This window comes from Medicago sativa, chromosome 5 (assembly GCF_051527215.1).
Source record: "Medicago sativa cultivar Bolivia chromosome 5, Bolivia_mono, whole genome shotgun sequence".
NCBI classification, from domain to species: domain Eukaryota; kingdom Viridiplantae; phylum Streptophyta; class Magnoliopsida; order Fabales; family Fabaceae; genus Medicago; species Medicago sativa.
In genome coordinates this window covers 46,125,324-46,143,025 of record NC_140753.1, presented here as the reverse complement: position 1 = coordinate 46,143,025, position 17,702 = coordinate 46,125,324, and the positions used below count along the sequence as shown (strand labels likewise).

The window sequence follows — 17,702 nt, the reverse complement described above, 5'->3', positions numbered from 1 at the left end:
ATTACAAAGATGGGTAAATTTGTGCTTGAGGCGAGAGGTAATATCCGGATCTTATATAGGTGAAAAGGTGTTTATTCCATGGTTATTGCTACAACCGTACGATACTAGAATCTTATCTTATTATATAAAAGTTAAACCATAGCCCTAATTTTAACCTAAACCTTTTTTTGAAATTTTACCGTTTTAACCCTCAAGCTTATTAACCTAATCCTTTTGTTTTGTTGAAACAAATCCTATTTTTGCCTATTCCGAATTTTTACTTATTTTTTAACCTAATCCTATATTATCTTATTAACACAATTGTTGCCTCCGGATTGCCAAATCATATGATTCGATTGAAAGTAGGAGTACCCGTGATGTTATTGAAGACCATAGATCAGAATTTGGGCTTCGTAACGGTACAAGATTGATTATTACAAAGATGGGTAAATTTGTGCTCCGGGCAGAGGTAATATCTGGATCTAATATAGGTGAAAAGGTGTTTATTCCAAGGTTACCGCTACAACCGTCCGATTCTAGAATCTTATTATATAAAAGTTAAACCGTAGCTATAATTTTAACCTAAACCCTTTTTTGAAATTTTACTGTTTTAACCCTCAAGCTTATTAACCTAATCCTATTTTTTCCTATTTCGAATTTTTACTTATTTTTTAACCTAATCCTATTATCGTATTAACACAATTGTTGCCTCCGGATTACCAAATCATAGGATTCGATTGAAAGTAGGTGTACTGTGATGTTATTGAGGACCATAGATCATAATTTGGGCTTATGTAACGGTACAAGATTGATTATTACAAAGATGGGTAAATTTGTACTTGAGGCGAGAGGTAATATCTGGATCTTATATAGGTGAAAAGGTGTTTATTCCAAGGTTATCGCTACAACCGTTTGATACCGGAATCTTATTATATAAAAGTTAAACCGTAGCCCTAATTTTAACCTAAACCCTTTTTGAAATTTTACTGTTTTAACCCTCGAAGCTTATTAACCTAATCCTTTTGTTTTGTTGATACAAATCCTATTTTTGCCTATTCCGAATTTTTACTTATTTTTTAACCTAATCCTATATTATGTTATTAACACAATTGTTGCCTCGGATTGCCAAATCATATGATTCGATTGAAAGTAGGAGTACCTATGATGTTATTGAAGACCATAGATCAGAATTTGGGCTTCGTAACGGTACAAGATTGATTATTACAAAGATGGGTAAATTTGTGCTCCGGGCAGAGGTAATATATGGATCTAATATAGGTGAAAAGGTGTTTATTCCAAGGTTACCGCTACAACCGTCGATTCTAGAATCTTATTATATAAAAGTTAAACCGTAGCTATAATTTTAACCTAAACCCTTTTTTGAAATTTTACTGTTTTAACCCTCAAGCTTATTAACCTAATCCTATTTTTTTGTTGAAAAAAATCCTATTTTTTCCTATTTCAAATTTTTACTTATTTTTTAACCTAATCCTATTATCGTATTAACACAATTGTTGCCTCCGGATTACCAAATCATAGGATTCGATTGAAAGTAGGTGTACCTGTGATGTTATTGAGGACCATAGATCATAATTTGGGCTTATGTAACGGTACAAGATTGATTATTACAAAGATGGGTAAATTTGTACTTGAGGCAGAGGTAATATCTGGATCTTATATAGGTGAAAAGGTGTTTATTCCAAGGTTATCGCTACAACCGTCCGATACCGGAATCTTATTATATAAAAGTTAAACCGTAGCCCTAATTTTAACCTAAACCCTTTTTGAAATTTTACTGTTTTAACCCTCAAGCTTATTAACCTAATCCTTTTGTTTTGTTGAAACAAATCCTATTTTTGCCTATTCCGAATTTTTACTTATTTTTTAACCTAATCCTATATTATCTTATTAACACAATTGTTGCCTCCGGATTGCCAAATCATATGATTCGATTGAAAGTAGGAGTACCTGTGATGTTATTGAAGACCATAGATCAGAATTTGGGCTTCGTAACGGTACAAGATTGATTATTACAAAGATGGGTAAATTTGTGCTTGAGGCGAGAGGTAATATCTCGGATCTTATATAGGTGAAAAGGTGTTTATTCCATGGTTATTGCTACAACCGTCGATACTAGAATCTTATCTTATTATATAAAAGTTAAACCATAGCCCTAATTTTAACCTAAACCTTTTTTTGAAATTTCTACTGTTTTAACCCTCAAGCTTATTAACCTAATCCTTTTGTTTTGTTGAAACAAATCCTATTTTTGCCTATTCCGAATTTTTACTTATTTTTTAACCTAATCCTATATTATCTTATTAACACAATTGTTGCCTCCGGATTGCCAAATCATATGATTCGATTGAAAGTAGGAGTACCCGTGATGTTATTGAAGACCATAGATCGAATTTGGGCTTTCGTAACGGTACAAGATTGATTATTACAAAGATGGGTAAATTTGTGCTCGAGGCGAGAGGTAATATACGGATCTAATATAGGTGAAAAGGTGTTTATTCCAAGGTTATCGCTACAACCGTCCGATTCTAGAATCTTATTATATAAAAGTTAAACCGTAGCTATAATTTTAACCTAAACCCTTTTTTGAAATTTTACCGTTTTAACCCTCAAGCTTATTAACCTAATCCTATTTTTTTGTTGAAAAAAAATCCTATTTTTGCCTATTCCGAATTTTTACTTATTTTTTAACCTAATCATATTATCTTATTAACACAATTGTTGCCTCCGGATAGCCAAATCACAGGATTCGATTGAAAGTAGGAGTACCTATGATGTTATTGAGGACCATAGATCGAATTTGGGCTTATGTAACGGTACAAGATTGATTATTACAAAGATGGGTAAATTTGTGCTCGAGGCAGAGGTAATATACGAATCTAATATAGGTGAAAAGGTGTTTATTCCAAGGTTATCACTACAACCGTCCGATGAGTCTTTATTTAGTCTATTTTTATGCATTATTTAGTTTCGTTTTAATTAGATTTAGTTTTCTTTTATTTAAATATTATTTCCTTTTTGAGCTAGTTTACTACAAATTGCATATTTTATATTTCGTGAACGAATATATGATGGAAGGTGTCTTGGAGCAAAAGAAAGGAGTTTGGAGCTGATTTGGAGGAAAAATACGAAATATTCGAGACAAAAATACTCTCCCCCAAGTCGAAGCTTGGCACGGCCGTACCCGTAACATCCCGCCCGTCGGTGTCGAGTATTATCGATCGAATGTGTCGGGGAATTATTTTCAAGAAAGGTAAGTATGGAGAATAATTTTATGTAAAGTCGGCTTACCGGCAGTCTAAGCATCGGCGTCGGTTTTAATACGTTTGAGGCAAGGGCAGTTTGGTAATTTTCCAAGAAAGGGATATATATTTGAGATAACCCCAAAAATATCTCATTTCTCATGTTCTTTCTCTCTCCTAGTCTTTGGAAAGATTTTCTTCTCCTTCCCTTCCTCTCCATCGGCCCTCTCTTCTTCCCTTACCTCACCAACTTATCAAATCTCTTTCCCCATGGATTCTTTATCAAAGTTGGTTCCTCCATCACCCTTTAAGAAATTGTGTAGCTTGGATTAAGCTTGTTTTCATTCCTCTCCTCTCTCCACCAAACTTTTCCAAATCGTCTTTCTTCCATGGCAATCTTTAGATTATGTTTCCTTATGAACCTCTTGAACTTAAGGAAGCTTGGGTTTTGTTTGATTTCCTTCATTTCTCCTCTTAAGGATGGATTAAAAAGTTAGGGTTTTGAAGATGGAAGTTTGAATTGGGATGGGAATTGAAGATATTTGGAAGAGGCAAAGATCCTGGTGTCATGGAGTTCAAGAAAACAACAAGAATGGAATGGTATGATTAAAGAAAGCAAAAGGGAACAAGAAGCTAGGGTTTGGATTGTTGATGCTTAGGAGCTTTTGGGAATCAAATGCAAATCATAGGTGAGTTCCTTAGATAGTTCCCACCCTTGGGATTATGTGTTTAAGCTTGCAAAGAAATTATATAATTTTTTATAGGGTTTATGTGTAGAAAGTTACCCTTTTTCATGTCATGCCCTTTTATGCTTGTGAATACTTGTTCAATGGCTGTTTTACAAGTTTCATATGACTACCGGTACCATGATATGTTTTGGGATGTTTTGTATTGAGGTTTTTGGGTCAAAATGACCATTGTGCGAGTGTGCCGGATCGCACCAACTCGCCACGACGAGCATGGAGCTCGCCCTAGGCGAGTAAGAGCAGCAGGGAGGGCTGTTTGCTCGCCACCAAGCTCGCCTAGGCGAGTAACTTGGCGAGTAAACGTGGCTGCTGCCCTGTTTGCTCTTTTCGCCTTTTCGTCGTACTTCGGTTCGGCTTTCACTCACGTAAACTTTTGTAAACGTAAACCCCTCAATACATGACTCCAAGGCATGGTTTTTTTGAAAATGTTTCTTGAGCATTTAACAAGTATTTGCAATATGTAAATGAACATGGCATATGAGATTTATAGCATGAGATGATATGATAAGACTTGGGTAGCAAGATATTCCTTAGGCAAGGGGAAAACTAGAGCCTCGATATAGTTATCGAGAACTAGATAGTTAGCATGAAATTATTTATGTTAGGTTGTGAGAGATTAGATATCTCTTCACAAAGAATGTTAAGCAAGAATCCTAAGTAAGGAAAGACGTGAAGTGTAAACTCTTCGCATGTGTTAAAAGCTCATGCAAGTATGATAAGTCGTGTTTTGATAATTATATCTCTCCACTAAGATCAAGTAAGTAAGCATGAATAGGTTTATCCTTTCATGATATGTTTAAGATTATGATTATGATTAAAATGAATATGTAGGTGACATGTCTCTTGCAATCCATGAAAGTATGGATTCAAGAGGTTCTCATGATGAGAACGATTCAAGCCGTAAGGGACCCGCATGTCACCGAGTAAGTAAGAATGTAGGTGTTCGTGTCTCTTGCAATCCATGAAGGTATGGATTCAAGGGGTTCTCATGATGGGAACGGGGAAAGCTCCGTAAGGGGATCGCACGGCACCGAGGGAGTCCGATGTACGTACATCGGTCATGATGGGATTGTACTTGGGGTTACTCCACCCGGGACTCTCCGTAAAATGAATCAAGATATTTAATGTTTGTTCAACGCTAACCAAGTATGACTCATACTTTATATGTTATGTTGCAAGAATAAATTTACGTAAGATTATGTTTATGAGCAATAGCACGAGATGCTATTAGACAAGTATGAGATATGAAATAGATCGAAGTAAAGAATGTTATGCCGATGACGATCTTAGTTTCCCCTAATCGTCCGGTTTAGGATTGTGTCATGAATATGTTAAGATAAGTCTTGATGCGTTTAACGTATCTTGAGTTGCGGTCCTAGGATCCCATGACCGCCATGACACGTATGATAGTAAGCCTATAACAAGTAAGATGAGTTATGACGGTCCTAGCACGCACAACCGTCTAAGTATGCAAGTCCCCACACACGTATAATCAACCATCGGGTTGTAAAATAGACACGTGGTGACCGTAGGTTTTCCCCCGTGGTTGCCTATAGCCTAGGATTAGGTGGAACTCACCGAGACATTATGTCTCATCCCAATCCTATTTTTGTTTTAGATAAACGAGGTCGGACGCCAAGTTAGTTGCTTGATGGATATCTCATCGGGTGCTCGTTCGTACACGTTGAGGAATGGATATGGATTTCAAGGATGCATTTCTTATTATTTTAGACAAAGGTGTTGTAACATTTTATACGAACGTGTAATGATGTTTAATATTCATTCGAAGTTTTATTGTTGTAAATTTTTAATGTATCCGGTACTAAATTAACTCACATGTTAGACTTTCTAGATACGTCTAGTATGGATGTTAGATTTGGTATCGGAAGCGAGTCGATTCCGTACCGTGCCTTGGGTCATTAAGTTACAACTAAAGTAGTGGGACCATTGGGTTCCGGGTAAATGTTCTAGTTGTTGTTGTTAGTTGAGCCTGATCAACTCAATTTAGCATTCAACGATTAGAATGGATGCCCGAGAGCTGAATAGGACCCCGGAGGAACGAAGTATGAGATGAAGTTGCACCAAAAGGTAAGAACTCGGGATGAGTGTTAGTAAGCGGTTGTCGTGCAAGAAAGTGGTCGATGAACTAAGTGGTAATGTATGGATTCTCCGGGAATGTAAGGTAAAGTTAAGAAGGAACGTTCCGAAAGTGTTGGGTAAGGTGTGGAAGATACTTCGCATACCCATAAGTAAGAGTTTGGAAATGTCTATGTATGATCCGAAGTTTCGGTAAGAGCTGTTGTTGAACGAGATTTATTGTACAGAAGGAGTTGTATTCTAGAACGTAAGCACAAGGCTACCATTTAGAAAGAAGTCGACGTTGTTGACGAAATTAGTAGGCTCGCGGGGATAGCGTTATGTAAATGAACCGATGGATTTGTAAGATCGGGGTGGACAAGGTTCTAGTATACGGAAAGTGCAATAAGCGGCGACGTAACTAGGAAAGTTACTCGTAGTAGATGAAGATAAGGATTTAAGCGAAAGTTTATGATTGTCGAGCTAAGGCGTTAATTTCCGTGCGTCGAGAATGGTATCGATATAGGTTGATGGTTGCGGTGCACATATTAAAGAACATTTTACGATGATGGGAATGAATGATATGCATTGGGTTACTTGAGAAATAAGGATTTTATGCAAATTAGTTTTTTTTGAAAAGAATGTTGAACCGAAGAAGCTCACTAATAACGAACACGGGGCGAGGTTTCGTTTTTGAAAACGGTCGGTTCATCTCAAGGGTTTGCGGTAACTATTGGAGAGTTATTTTCGCAATAATATTTTAAGTAATGAAAACCTTTATGACAACAAGTGACGAATGCATATCACACCCTAAGATTTTCAAAAGAAGAAGGCATGAGCAACTATCAACGGAATTGATTCGATTCAAGGTAACTTTGGAAGTTAATGTGTCAAGGGTCGAGAAGCGGTTCGTATCAAGAGTCTAGAGGTTCTCGGTATTTAGAATGGATGTCACGGAATTGAAGACATGATGTAAGAATTTAAGTGGTGCGGAACTATAAGAAATCACAAGGTTCTTGGTTTTGTGGAGTTATGAGTATCCCTCAAACCTACGTTTTGCTTAATGAAATTGCAAAGGCTCGTTAGGATGTTGAATTATAAAGTTTACAAGATTTTAGAAAGACATACGCATATGGGTGATTGAGGTTGAGATTTTTGGGTAATTCAAAGAGAAATTTTGTAAGTACCGGTTGTTACGACTCGTATAGAGTAGACTAAACTCACCGGAACTAAGATTTGATAGCACGGTTGTGTTGTCAACCCGTTTTGTGAATTTAGAGTAACGGCGGGGCCTAGGTTCAGTATAGTTTTTATATACAAACAATGGGAAATCATCAACGTCATTGGCCCGTGTGCTAGTCTATGAAATTTTCTTTAAAAAGACAAACTAACGAGCAAGCAATGGTAAGATGGAGCAAAACATAGCGTGAGAGAATATCAAGTTGTAATGTTAGATGCATAAGGTAGGTATGTAAGAGTGCAAGATGAGTCTACCACAGGAAGTTGGAAGGATGAATTATGGAAATAGTAAGTATGTAATAGCAAAGATGTATACTATGAATTCGGATTACCGAGAATAAGTTGAGTGAGGCATGTGTATGTCAAGAGAAAAAGGTCGTCTTGAGATTTAATCTTACAAGCCAAGGGTAGAGCTAGATAGCGAGAGATGGTTGCAACATAGAAAGTTTGAGAAGAGTTCACGAAGATATTATTCAAATGATAGAAGGAGTGTGAAGATCACTTGTCTCAATGGATTAGAGAACTAGTCAAAGCCAACCGGTGGGAATCGAGTAGCGGCTTGCGGAAATTAATTGTAAAGTTGTGAATGGTGATCATGGAACTTTGGTTGTAAGAATCTCTACGAAGAATGTTTGGAAAAGTAATATAAGTTTTAATAAGAAGTACTATGAGACAAACAAGGAATTCTTGATGTAGCAAGTAAGTATTGATGTTTATTTCGTCGGTGATGATTAAGGTAAAAGGATAAGAAGAGTATCTTCACTTAAATGAGACAAAGACTAGAGTTACCACAGATGAAGTTATCTGGTTGTCTAATTGATGTTGTTGAATATGTAGAAGAGCATATGTTATAATAATGGAATAGGGTTCATGAGAATTACATGATGAGGTACATACCCTCCTATACCAAACTTGTTAAAGGATAACGATACTTGCTAGAATAATGACAAGATATGATAGTAATTTTCTTAAAGTTAAGATTGGTATTAAGGAACTCGGGAACGAAATTGTTTTAAAAATATAATATTAAACATTGATGAAACCAATGAGGCACGCCATAAGTGAGCAAGTTCACTTAAGACGTATGGAATTCGGGACCAACTTGATATAGACAAGTTAGGGGCGAGTTGTAAAACCTTTTTAATAAATTTAAAGACTCGTCCCGTGGTTCCGAGGTACCATTGCAAATTCGGTTTCAAAATGAGATTCTCTTTATTCAAGTAAATATTCGTTCCAAGAACCTAAGTATCAGAGTTTAGAAATTTCTTGAAGTAAAGTACTAGATGGGTATCGTTATTGACTAACAAGAAGCGGTATTCGGAAGTATGCCAGTTTATGGAGATAAAGTATTCAGAGGAGTTAGAAATGTTCGTGTGATATTAATATCATACGAGATGCACGAATTTTTGCTAAGAGTATTCACTTGCAAGTCCAAATGGATTGGTGGGAAATTTTTAAGTGAGGAAACCATAGATTTGGTTATTAATTGTCAAGAGAATCGGAGTAATTGATTTCACTTCTCCATGTCAAGATAGACGATGTAACACCCATACTAGACGTATCTAGAAAGTCTAGCATGTGAGTTAATTTAGTACTTGGATACATTAAAAATTTACAACAATAAAACTTCGAATGAATATTAAACAAACATTACACGTTCGTATAAAATGTTACAACACCTTTATCTAAAATAATAAGAAATGCATCCTTGAAATCCATATCCATTCCTCAACGTGTACGAACGAGCACCCGATGAGATATCCATCCGGCAACTAACTTGGCGTCCGACACTCATTTATCCGAAACAAAAATAGGATTGGGATGAGACATAATGTCTCGGTGAGTTCCACCTAATCCTAGGCTATAGGCAACCACGGGGGAAAACCTACGGTCACCACGTGTCTATTTTACAACCTGACGGTTGATTATACGTGTGTGGGGACTTGCATACTTAGACAGTTGTGCTTGCTAGGACCGTCATAACTCATCTTACTTGTTATAGGCTTACTATCATACGTGTCATGGCGGTCAAGGGATCCTAGGACCGCAACTTCAAGATACGTTAAACGCATCAAGACTTATCTTAACATATTCATGACACAATCCTAAACCGGACGATTAGGGGAAACTAAGATCGTCATCGGCATAACATTCTTTACTTGATCTATTTCATATCTCATACTTGTCTAATAGCATCTCGTGCTATTGCTCATAAACATAATCTTACGTAAATTTATTCTTGCAACATAACATATAAAGTCGAGTCATACTTGGTTAGCGTTGAACAAACATTAAATATCTTGATTCATTTTACGGAGAGTCCCGGGTGGAGTAACCCCAAGTACAATCCCATCATGACCGATGTACGTACATCGGACTCCCTCGGTGTCGTGCGATCCCCTTACGGAGCTTTCCCCGTTCCCATCATGAGAACCCCTTGAATCCATACCTTCATGGATTGCAAGAGACACGAACACCTACATTCTTACTTACTCGGTGACATGCGGGTCCCTTACGGCTTGAATCGTTCTCATCATGAGAACCCCTTGAATCCATACTTTCATGGATTGCAAGAGACGTGTCACCTACATATTCATTTTAATCATAATCTTAATCTTAAACATATCATGAAAGGATAAACCTATTCATGCTTACTTACTTGATCTTAGTGGAGAGATATAATTATCAAAACACGACTTATCATACTTGCATGAGCTTTTAACACATGCGAAGAGTTTACACTTCGCGTCTTTCCTTACTTAGGATTCTTGCTTAACATTCTTTGTGAAGAGATATCTAATCTCTCACAACCTAACATAAATAATTTCATGCTAACTATCTAGTTCTCGATAACTATATCGAGGCTCTAGTTTTCCCCTTGCCTAAGGAATATCTTGCTACCCAAGTCTTATCATATCATCTCATGCTATAAATCTCATATGCCATGTTCATTTACATATTGCAAATACTTGTTAAATGCTCAAGAAACATTTTCAAAAAAACCATGCCTTGGAGTCATGTATTGGGGGTTTACGTTTACAAAAGTTTACGTGAGTGAAAGCCGAACCGAAGTACGACGAAAAGGCGAAAAGAGCAAACAAGGGAAGCAGCCACCGTTTACGCGCCAAGTTACTCGCCTAGGCGAGCTTGGTGGCGAGCAAACGGCCCTCCCTGCTGCTCTTACTCGCCTAGGCGAGCTCCATGCTCGTCGTGGCGAGTTGGTGCAGTCCAGCACCTACACAATGGTCATTTTGACCCAAAAACCTCAATACAAAACATCCCAAAACATATCATGGTACTAGTAGTCATATGAAACTTGTAAAACAGCCATTGAACAAGTATTCACAAGCATAAAAAGGCATGGCATGAAAAAGGGTAACTTTCTACACATAAACCCTAGAAAAAATTATATAATTTCTTTGCAAGCTTAAACACATAATCCCAAGGGTGGGAACTATCTAAGGAACTCACCTATGATTTGCATTTGATTCCCAAAAGCTCCTAAGCATCAACAAGCCAAACCCTAGCTTCTTGTTCCCTTTTGCTTTCTTTAATCATACCATTCCATTCTTGTTGTTTTCTTGAACTCCAAGACACCGGGATCTTTGCCTCTTCCAAATATCTTCAATTCCCATCCCAATTCAAACTTCCATCTTCAAAACCCTAACTTTTTAATCCATCATTAAGAGGAGAAATGAAGGAAATCAAACAAAACCCAAGCTTCCTTAAGTTCAAGAGGTTCATAAGGAAACATAATCTAAAGATTGCCATGGAAGAAAGAAGATTTGGAAAAGTTTGGTGGAGAGAGGAGAGGAATGAAAACAAGCTTAATCCAAGCTACACAATTTCTTAAAGGGTGATGGAGGAACCAACTTTGATAAAGAATCCATGGGGAAAGAGATTTGATAAGTTGGTGAGGTAAGGAAGAAGAGAGGGCCGATGGAGAGGAAGGGAAGGAGAAGAAAATCTTTCCAAAGACTAGGAGAGAGAAAGAACATGAGAAATGAGATATTTTTGGGGTTATCTCAAATAAATATCCCTTTCTTGGAAAATTACCAAACTGCCCTTGCCTCGAAACGTATTAAAACCGACGCGATGGTTAGACACACGCGTAAGCCGACTTTACATAAAATTATTCTCCATACTTACCTTTCTTGAAAATAATTCCCCGACACATTCGACCGATAATATTCGACAGCGACAGCGGGATGTTACATTCTACCCCCTTAAAAGATTAAACTCGTCACGAGATTAAACTCGTCTTCCTTGAAATTCGAAATTCGAAAACCATCTACCCATCCACGAGATTAAACACGTCTTCCTCGGGTTTCGCTAACAAAATTCGTTCATACTCACTCCATAGAGTTCAAAGCATACTTCCTTCATCAAAGCGTGTAATTCATCCTCTTTCTTACTCCGCATAAACGAACATAACCTTTTTAATGTTAGTACCTTTTATCAAATCACGTAACTATCTTAGAACATCATGATTGGTTCTTACCTTGCTTATTATGGATTAATTGTTTTGAGTCCACATCTTAACTACTTAGCTTAACCATCAAATAAGTAACTTATAATTTGCCGAAACATTCGAATTTGCCTTGTAGTGCTTCCATGCATCTTACTCATGTAATCTTGCATACATCTTATCTTGCATACATAATCTTTAAAACTCTTCAAAACTTTTCTATCTTTCCACAATTTTCTCACACCCGAAACCATGGGTAGCTCGTCCGTAACATCCTGCATCGCTATTGTGATTGCCGACTAACCCCACAAACCAACACGAGTCTTTTCGGCATGCTTTGTCCTCACTCACATGCTTACCGAGAAACTTCCCGATAGGTCACCCATCCTAGTACTACTCCAAGCCAACCACGCTTAAGCTGCGGAGTTCCTATGGATTGAGCTCCCGAAAAGAAGATGCATCTTGTTGATATGGGTAGTACCTAACAATTCTTATAAGCACTGCCTTCAACCATGTAGTCCCATACCTACACGGCCTCCGGATCCCTCTCATTCCGATGTGATTCGGTTCCTCCTATCAACTTGGGGTTACCCCGTAACAGCCCGGTGGTCCGACTCATCCCGCTTAAGTCCGGGGCCGGCCTCGGCTCCGCCACCGTTCTTGTGCCACGTTGCGGGTGTTACATGCCCACCGGCTTCGCACAGTTCGTCCCTGAACCACACCGTACCGGGGAGAGGTCTGCTGCGATACCAAGTGTAACATCCCGCATCGCTTACGGGATTGCCGACTAACCCCACAAACCAACACGAGTCTTTTCGGCATGCTTTGTCCTCACTCACATGCTTACCGGGAAACTTCCGTAGGTCACCCATCCTAGTACTACTCCAAGCCAAGCACGCTTAACTGCGGAGTTCCTATGGATTGAGCTCCCGAAAAGAAGATGCATCTTGTTGATATGGGTAGTACCTAACAATTCTTATAAGCCTTCCTTCAACCATGTAGTCCCATACCAACACGGCCTCCGGATCCCTCTCATTCCGATGTGATTCGGTTCCTCCTATCAACGTGGGGTCACCCTATAACAGCTGGTGGTCCGACTCATCCCGCTTAAGTCCGGGGCCCGCCGCTCCGCCACCGTTCTTGTGCCACGTTGCGGGTGTTACAATACCACCTCCCGGGATTGCTTTTTCTGCTTTTGCTTGAAGGCCAAGTTACCATGTTGTAGTTTTACCGAATAGCCCTTATAGTTGCTTAGATTTTAAGTCAATTGTAAAGCTATAAATAGAGTAGCTCTCCATCATAACCATTCATCTTTTGTTCTTGGAAATAATATGTGACAATTGTTTCTTTGAATAAAAGTTCATCTTTATTTTCTTATTATTTATTTTATGTTCTTCTTCCTCTTCTTCTCCATATCTACAATGAACGTTAGTGAGTAGATTTCTTTGTCTTGGGATTGTTGGATAAGTCTAATGAAATAATCCTAATCGAACCAAGCCTTAAACCTTAATTTTATGTAACCCTAATTTCTAATCTAAATTCACCGCTTTAACATGAATTAACCATTATCAAACTGTGGAAACGAACGTGGAGGGTTTGATAATTGTTAATTCATTATCTCAAATATCAATTCATAAAGCGAACGTAAAGCTTTGATATTCGAACAAGTGAATTTAGACAAGGTTTTGCGAAACATGAGAATAGTCTAGCAAACCTTGAGACATATAAAGTTTCGATCTTCAAGGGTCCCAAAGGCAATCACCCATGAGAATAGGTGTGGTTGTTGGAGGGATACACTCACTCACTTCGAGAGAAGCTTTGATATGCTTAAGAGAAACTTGTCTTTAGAAATTGGGACTAACGTAGAATTATAAGTTTAAGGTTTGTTTGTGAAGTATTTGTCATTAGGATGAACCAATAATCCCAAGGCTCATTTTATTTTTATTGTTTTCTTTTAAATAAAAACCCAAACTTTTAACCTTTCAACTTTCATCTATTCATTATCAAAAGTTAATTGAATTAATAACTCCCTAGCGGAACGATACTCTTTTTTACTACTACTTCGATAGACCGTGCACTTGCAGTTTGGCTTATCAAGTTTTTGGCGCCGCCGTCGGGAGTTATTGCAATTTGATTAACTTTTTTTTTAACGATTAGACTGAAAAAAAAAATCTTTTTCCTTATTTTATTTTATTGTTTTTCTTTTTTATATTTCTTTCTTAAAAAAATCTTTTTCTTTATTTATTTTATTTTATTTATTTATTTTCTTTTTATATTTCTTTCTTAAAAAAAAATCTTTTTCTTTATTTTTTATTTATTTTTATATTTCTTTCTTTTTACCGATAACTTCTTGGAAACACAAAATAATATCGATATGGCCGAGGAACGCACTCTCAAAGAGTATGCAATCCCACCTTCAGATGCGTCATACGATGTTATTGTGTACCCAACTGTTGGTAAAAATTTTGAAATAAAACCTGCACTTATCCACTTAGTGCGGTAAAATCAATTTTTCGGATCACCCATTGAGGATCCGAATTTTCATATTTCAACTTTTTTAAGACTCGAGTGGAACCTTGAATGCAAACCAAGAGGCCATAAGGATGCACCTCTTTCCTTTTTCCTTAGGGGGTAGAGCTAGTGCTTGGTTTCATTCATTGGAAATTGATTCTATCACTTCATGGCAACAATTGAAGCAAGTTTTTCTTGCCCGATTCTTTCCCTATTCTAAAAACAGTTCAATTAAGGAATCAAATCACACAATTCACTCAAAAAGATGGAGAATCTCTTTACTATGCTTGGGAGTGTTTCAAAGAAATGCTTAGACTTTGTCCCCATCATGGTTTAGAGAAGTGGCTTATTACTCACACTTTTTATAATGGTCTTTTGTATACCAAAAAAATTTATGTTGATGCAACTGCAGTGGAGCTTTAATGAACAAGAATTACACGAAGCATACGCCTTGATTGAAGACATGGCTCAAAATCACTACAAGTGGACAAACGAAAGAGCCATCACTAATTCTTCGCCCTCCAAAAAGGAGCGGTATGTATGAAGTCTCTAACTATGGTCACCTTGCCTTTAAGATTGATGCATTAACCCAAAAATTTCAAAAAATAAATGTTAGTGCCATCTTCTATTTTTCTTTTTGAATCATTGAGGACAATGCTTCTCCTAAGTGTGGGGGGCCTAATAAAGCGTCTAGAGTCGTAGTGTTTCCAAACTCCCTTGAACTTTATTCTTTTGTATTGTTTTTATAGCGAAAAACATGATTAAGTAGCTTGTTTTCAATGTAAATCATGGCACAAAATTTTTGTTTTGTCTTCTCTTAAATAGGTTGTTTCTTGTGCATGAAAGTAATTTCTTGTGTTTTTAGTGTTCTTGCTATACCCACATCTTGTTTTATTGTGAAAAATATCCAATGAGAAAAGCACCCGGTTGCAATCTTTGAGCAAGTGTATGAGTAGGTATTTTAAGGAGCATGTTCTATCTTTAGTGTTAACTTAGACCCTTAAAAGTCTTTAGAGTAAAAGTAATATAAGTTTGTGTGGGAAATAATCAATTGTGCTTTATTGTTATATTCTTAAATTGTTAAAGTTAAAATGGGGCGGGAGAATGGCACTAACATGTGGGGGAAAGGACAATCCCTAACTTCCTAATTGTGGCGGTGACTCTCTAATTTGAACTTGAGTCCCAAATCCCTCAAATGAGGAAAATAAATTCATCAATGCTAGGGGGAAAGGACAATTACATCCAAAAAGACTTCCTACGCGGAGATGAAATAAAAATTTTGCGAAGCCTTTGCTTAGGGTGATTTTGAATCTAGGGGGAAAGGACAATTACATCCAAAAAGACTTCCTATGAGGATAGATAGCCCCTAAGCATCTGTAGCCCCTTTGTGCTTAAATTGTTAATCTAATTTAATTTTAACTAAATTCCCATCACTCTTATATGAAATGAAAAAAGGACTTTTCTCGGTTACTTTAGCATTAGGGATAGAACCTATTCCTCATAATATCTGTCTTATACGGGGAGCAAGAAAAGGGTTGGACTGCACACACACACACACACACACTCACTTAAGACTTGTTGTTGGGTTGAATAAGTTCACAAGAAGTACTTGAGGTCGTGATTAGTGTACTTGAAACAAAACCTTAGGAGAGGCATGAGTTTTTCAATTGTGTTGCCATGTTTAATCTTTCTTGTTGCTACTATGTCTATTGCCTTTTGCTTGAGGACAAGCAAAGATTCAAGTGTGGGGGAGTTTGATGAGTCTTTATTTAGTCTATTTTTATGCATTATTTAGTTTCGTTTTAATTAGATTTAGTTTTATTTTATTTAAATATTATTTCCTTTTTGAGCTAGTTTACTACAAATTGCATATTTTATATTTCGGAACGAATATATGATGGAAGGTGTCTTGGAGCAAAGAAAGGAGTCCGGAGCTGATTTGGAGCAAAAATACTAAAGATTCGGAGACAAAAATACTCTCCCCCAAGTCGAAGCTTGGCACGGCCCATGCCAATGTTGGCACGACCGTACCACCTCCCGGGATTGCTTTTGCTTGAAGGCCAAGTTACCATGTTGTAGTTTTACCGAATAGCCCTTATAGTTGCTTAGATTTTAAGTCAATTGTAAAGCTATAAATAGAGTTCCATCATAAACATTCATCTTTTGTTCTTGGAAATAATATGTGACAATTGTTTCTTTGAATAAAAGTTCATCTTTATTTTCTTATTATTTATTTTATGTTCTTCTTCCTCTTCTTCTCCATATCTACAATGAACGTTAGTGAGTAGATTTCATTGTCTTGGGATTGTTGGATAAGTCTAATGACATAATCCTAATCAAACCAAGCCATAAACCTTAATTTTATGTATCCCTAATTTCTAATCTAAATTCACCGCTTTAACATGAATTAACCTTTATCAAACTGTGGAAGCGACCGCGGAGGGTTTGATAATTGTTAATTCATTATCTCAAATATCAATTCATAAAGCGAACGCAGCTTTGATATTCGAACAAGTGAATTTAGACAAGGTTTGCGAAACATGAGAATAGTCTAGCAAACCTTGAGACATATAAAGTTTCGATCTTCAAGGGTCCCAAAGGCAATCACCCATGAGAATAGGTGTGGTTGTTGGAGGGATACACTCACCGACTTCGAGAGAATCTTTGATATGCTTAAGAGAAACTTGTCTTTAGAAATTGGGACTAACGTAGAATTGATAACTCCCTAGCGGAACGATACTCTTTTTACTACTACTTCGATAGACCGTGCACTTGCGGTTTGGCTTATCACCGTCCGATACTAGAATTCCGTTCAAGTTTAAACGAAGGCGTTTCCGTTGTCCGTCTCATTTGCAATGACTATTAAACGCAGTCAAGGTTAGTCTTTGAAAAATGTTGGTGTCTATCTTCCGTCTCTGTTTTTTCACAAGGACAATTGTACGTCCCAATATCAATGGTTACTTCAAGGGATTGTTTAAAGATGTTGATCAATGATGAGGACGGCCAAGATACCGATGTGACATCAAATGTGGTCTACAGAGAAGTTTTCCGTAATGTGTAGGACTTTGTTTTGTAGTATTGTTGTTATTGCATATTGGTACTATTTTTATGTAGACAAACGTTTGATTTTCTTTTTCTTCAATAAACTATGTCATTAAAAATTTAGGGTTAATAGTGTTTTTAACCCCGTAATATATGTCATTTCCGGTTTTCGCCCTTATAAAATTTTCGGTTTGATTTTCACCCTCGTAAAAAAAATTATTTCGGAAAACGCTTTAATAGGCCATTCAAAAACCAAAATTTCTTGAAAAATTTTTCTGAAAATGGCCTATTAAGGGCGTTTTCCGTAAAGAAATTTTTTTACGAGGGTGCAAATCAAACCGAAAATTTTATAGGGGCGAAACCGGAAATGACATATATTAC

The 17,702-nt window shown here is 37.1% G+C and overlaps 1 non-coding gene across 1 annotated transcript; it reads right to left on the bottom strand.

Moving 5' to 3' along the window:
• Nucleotides 1–14,507: 14,507 nt before the first annotated feature.
• Nucleotides 14,508–14,614, bottom strand: LOC146922428 (small nucleolar RNA R71). The gene has a single exon (XR_015012996.1). It is a non-coding gene; the product is annotated as a small nucleolar RNA R71 (small nucleolar RNA).
• Between the last annotated feature and the right edge of the window lie 3,088 nt (nucleotides 14,615–17,702).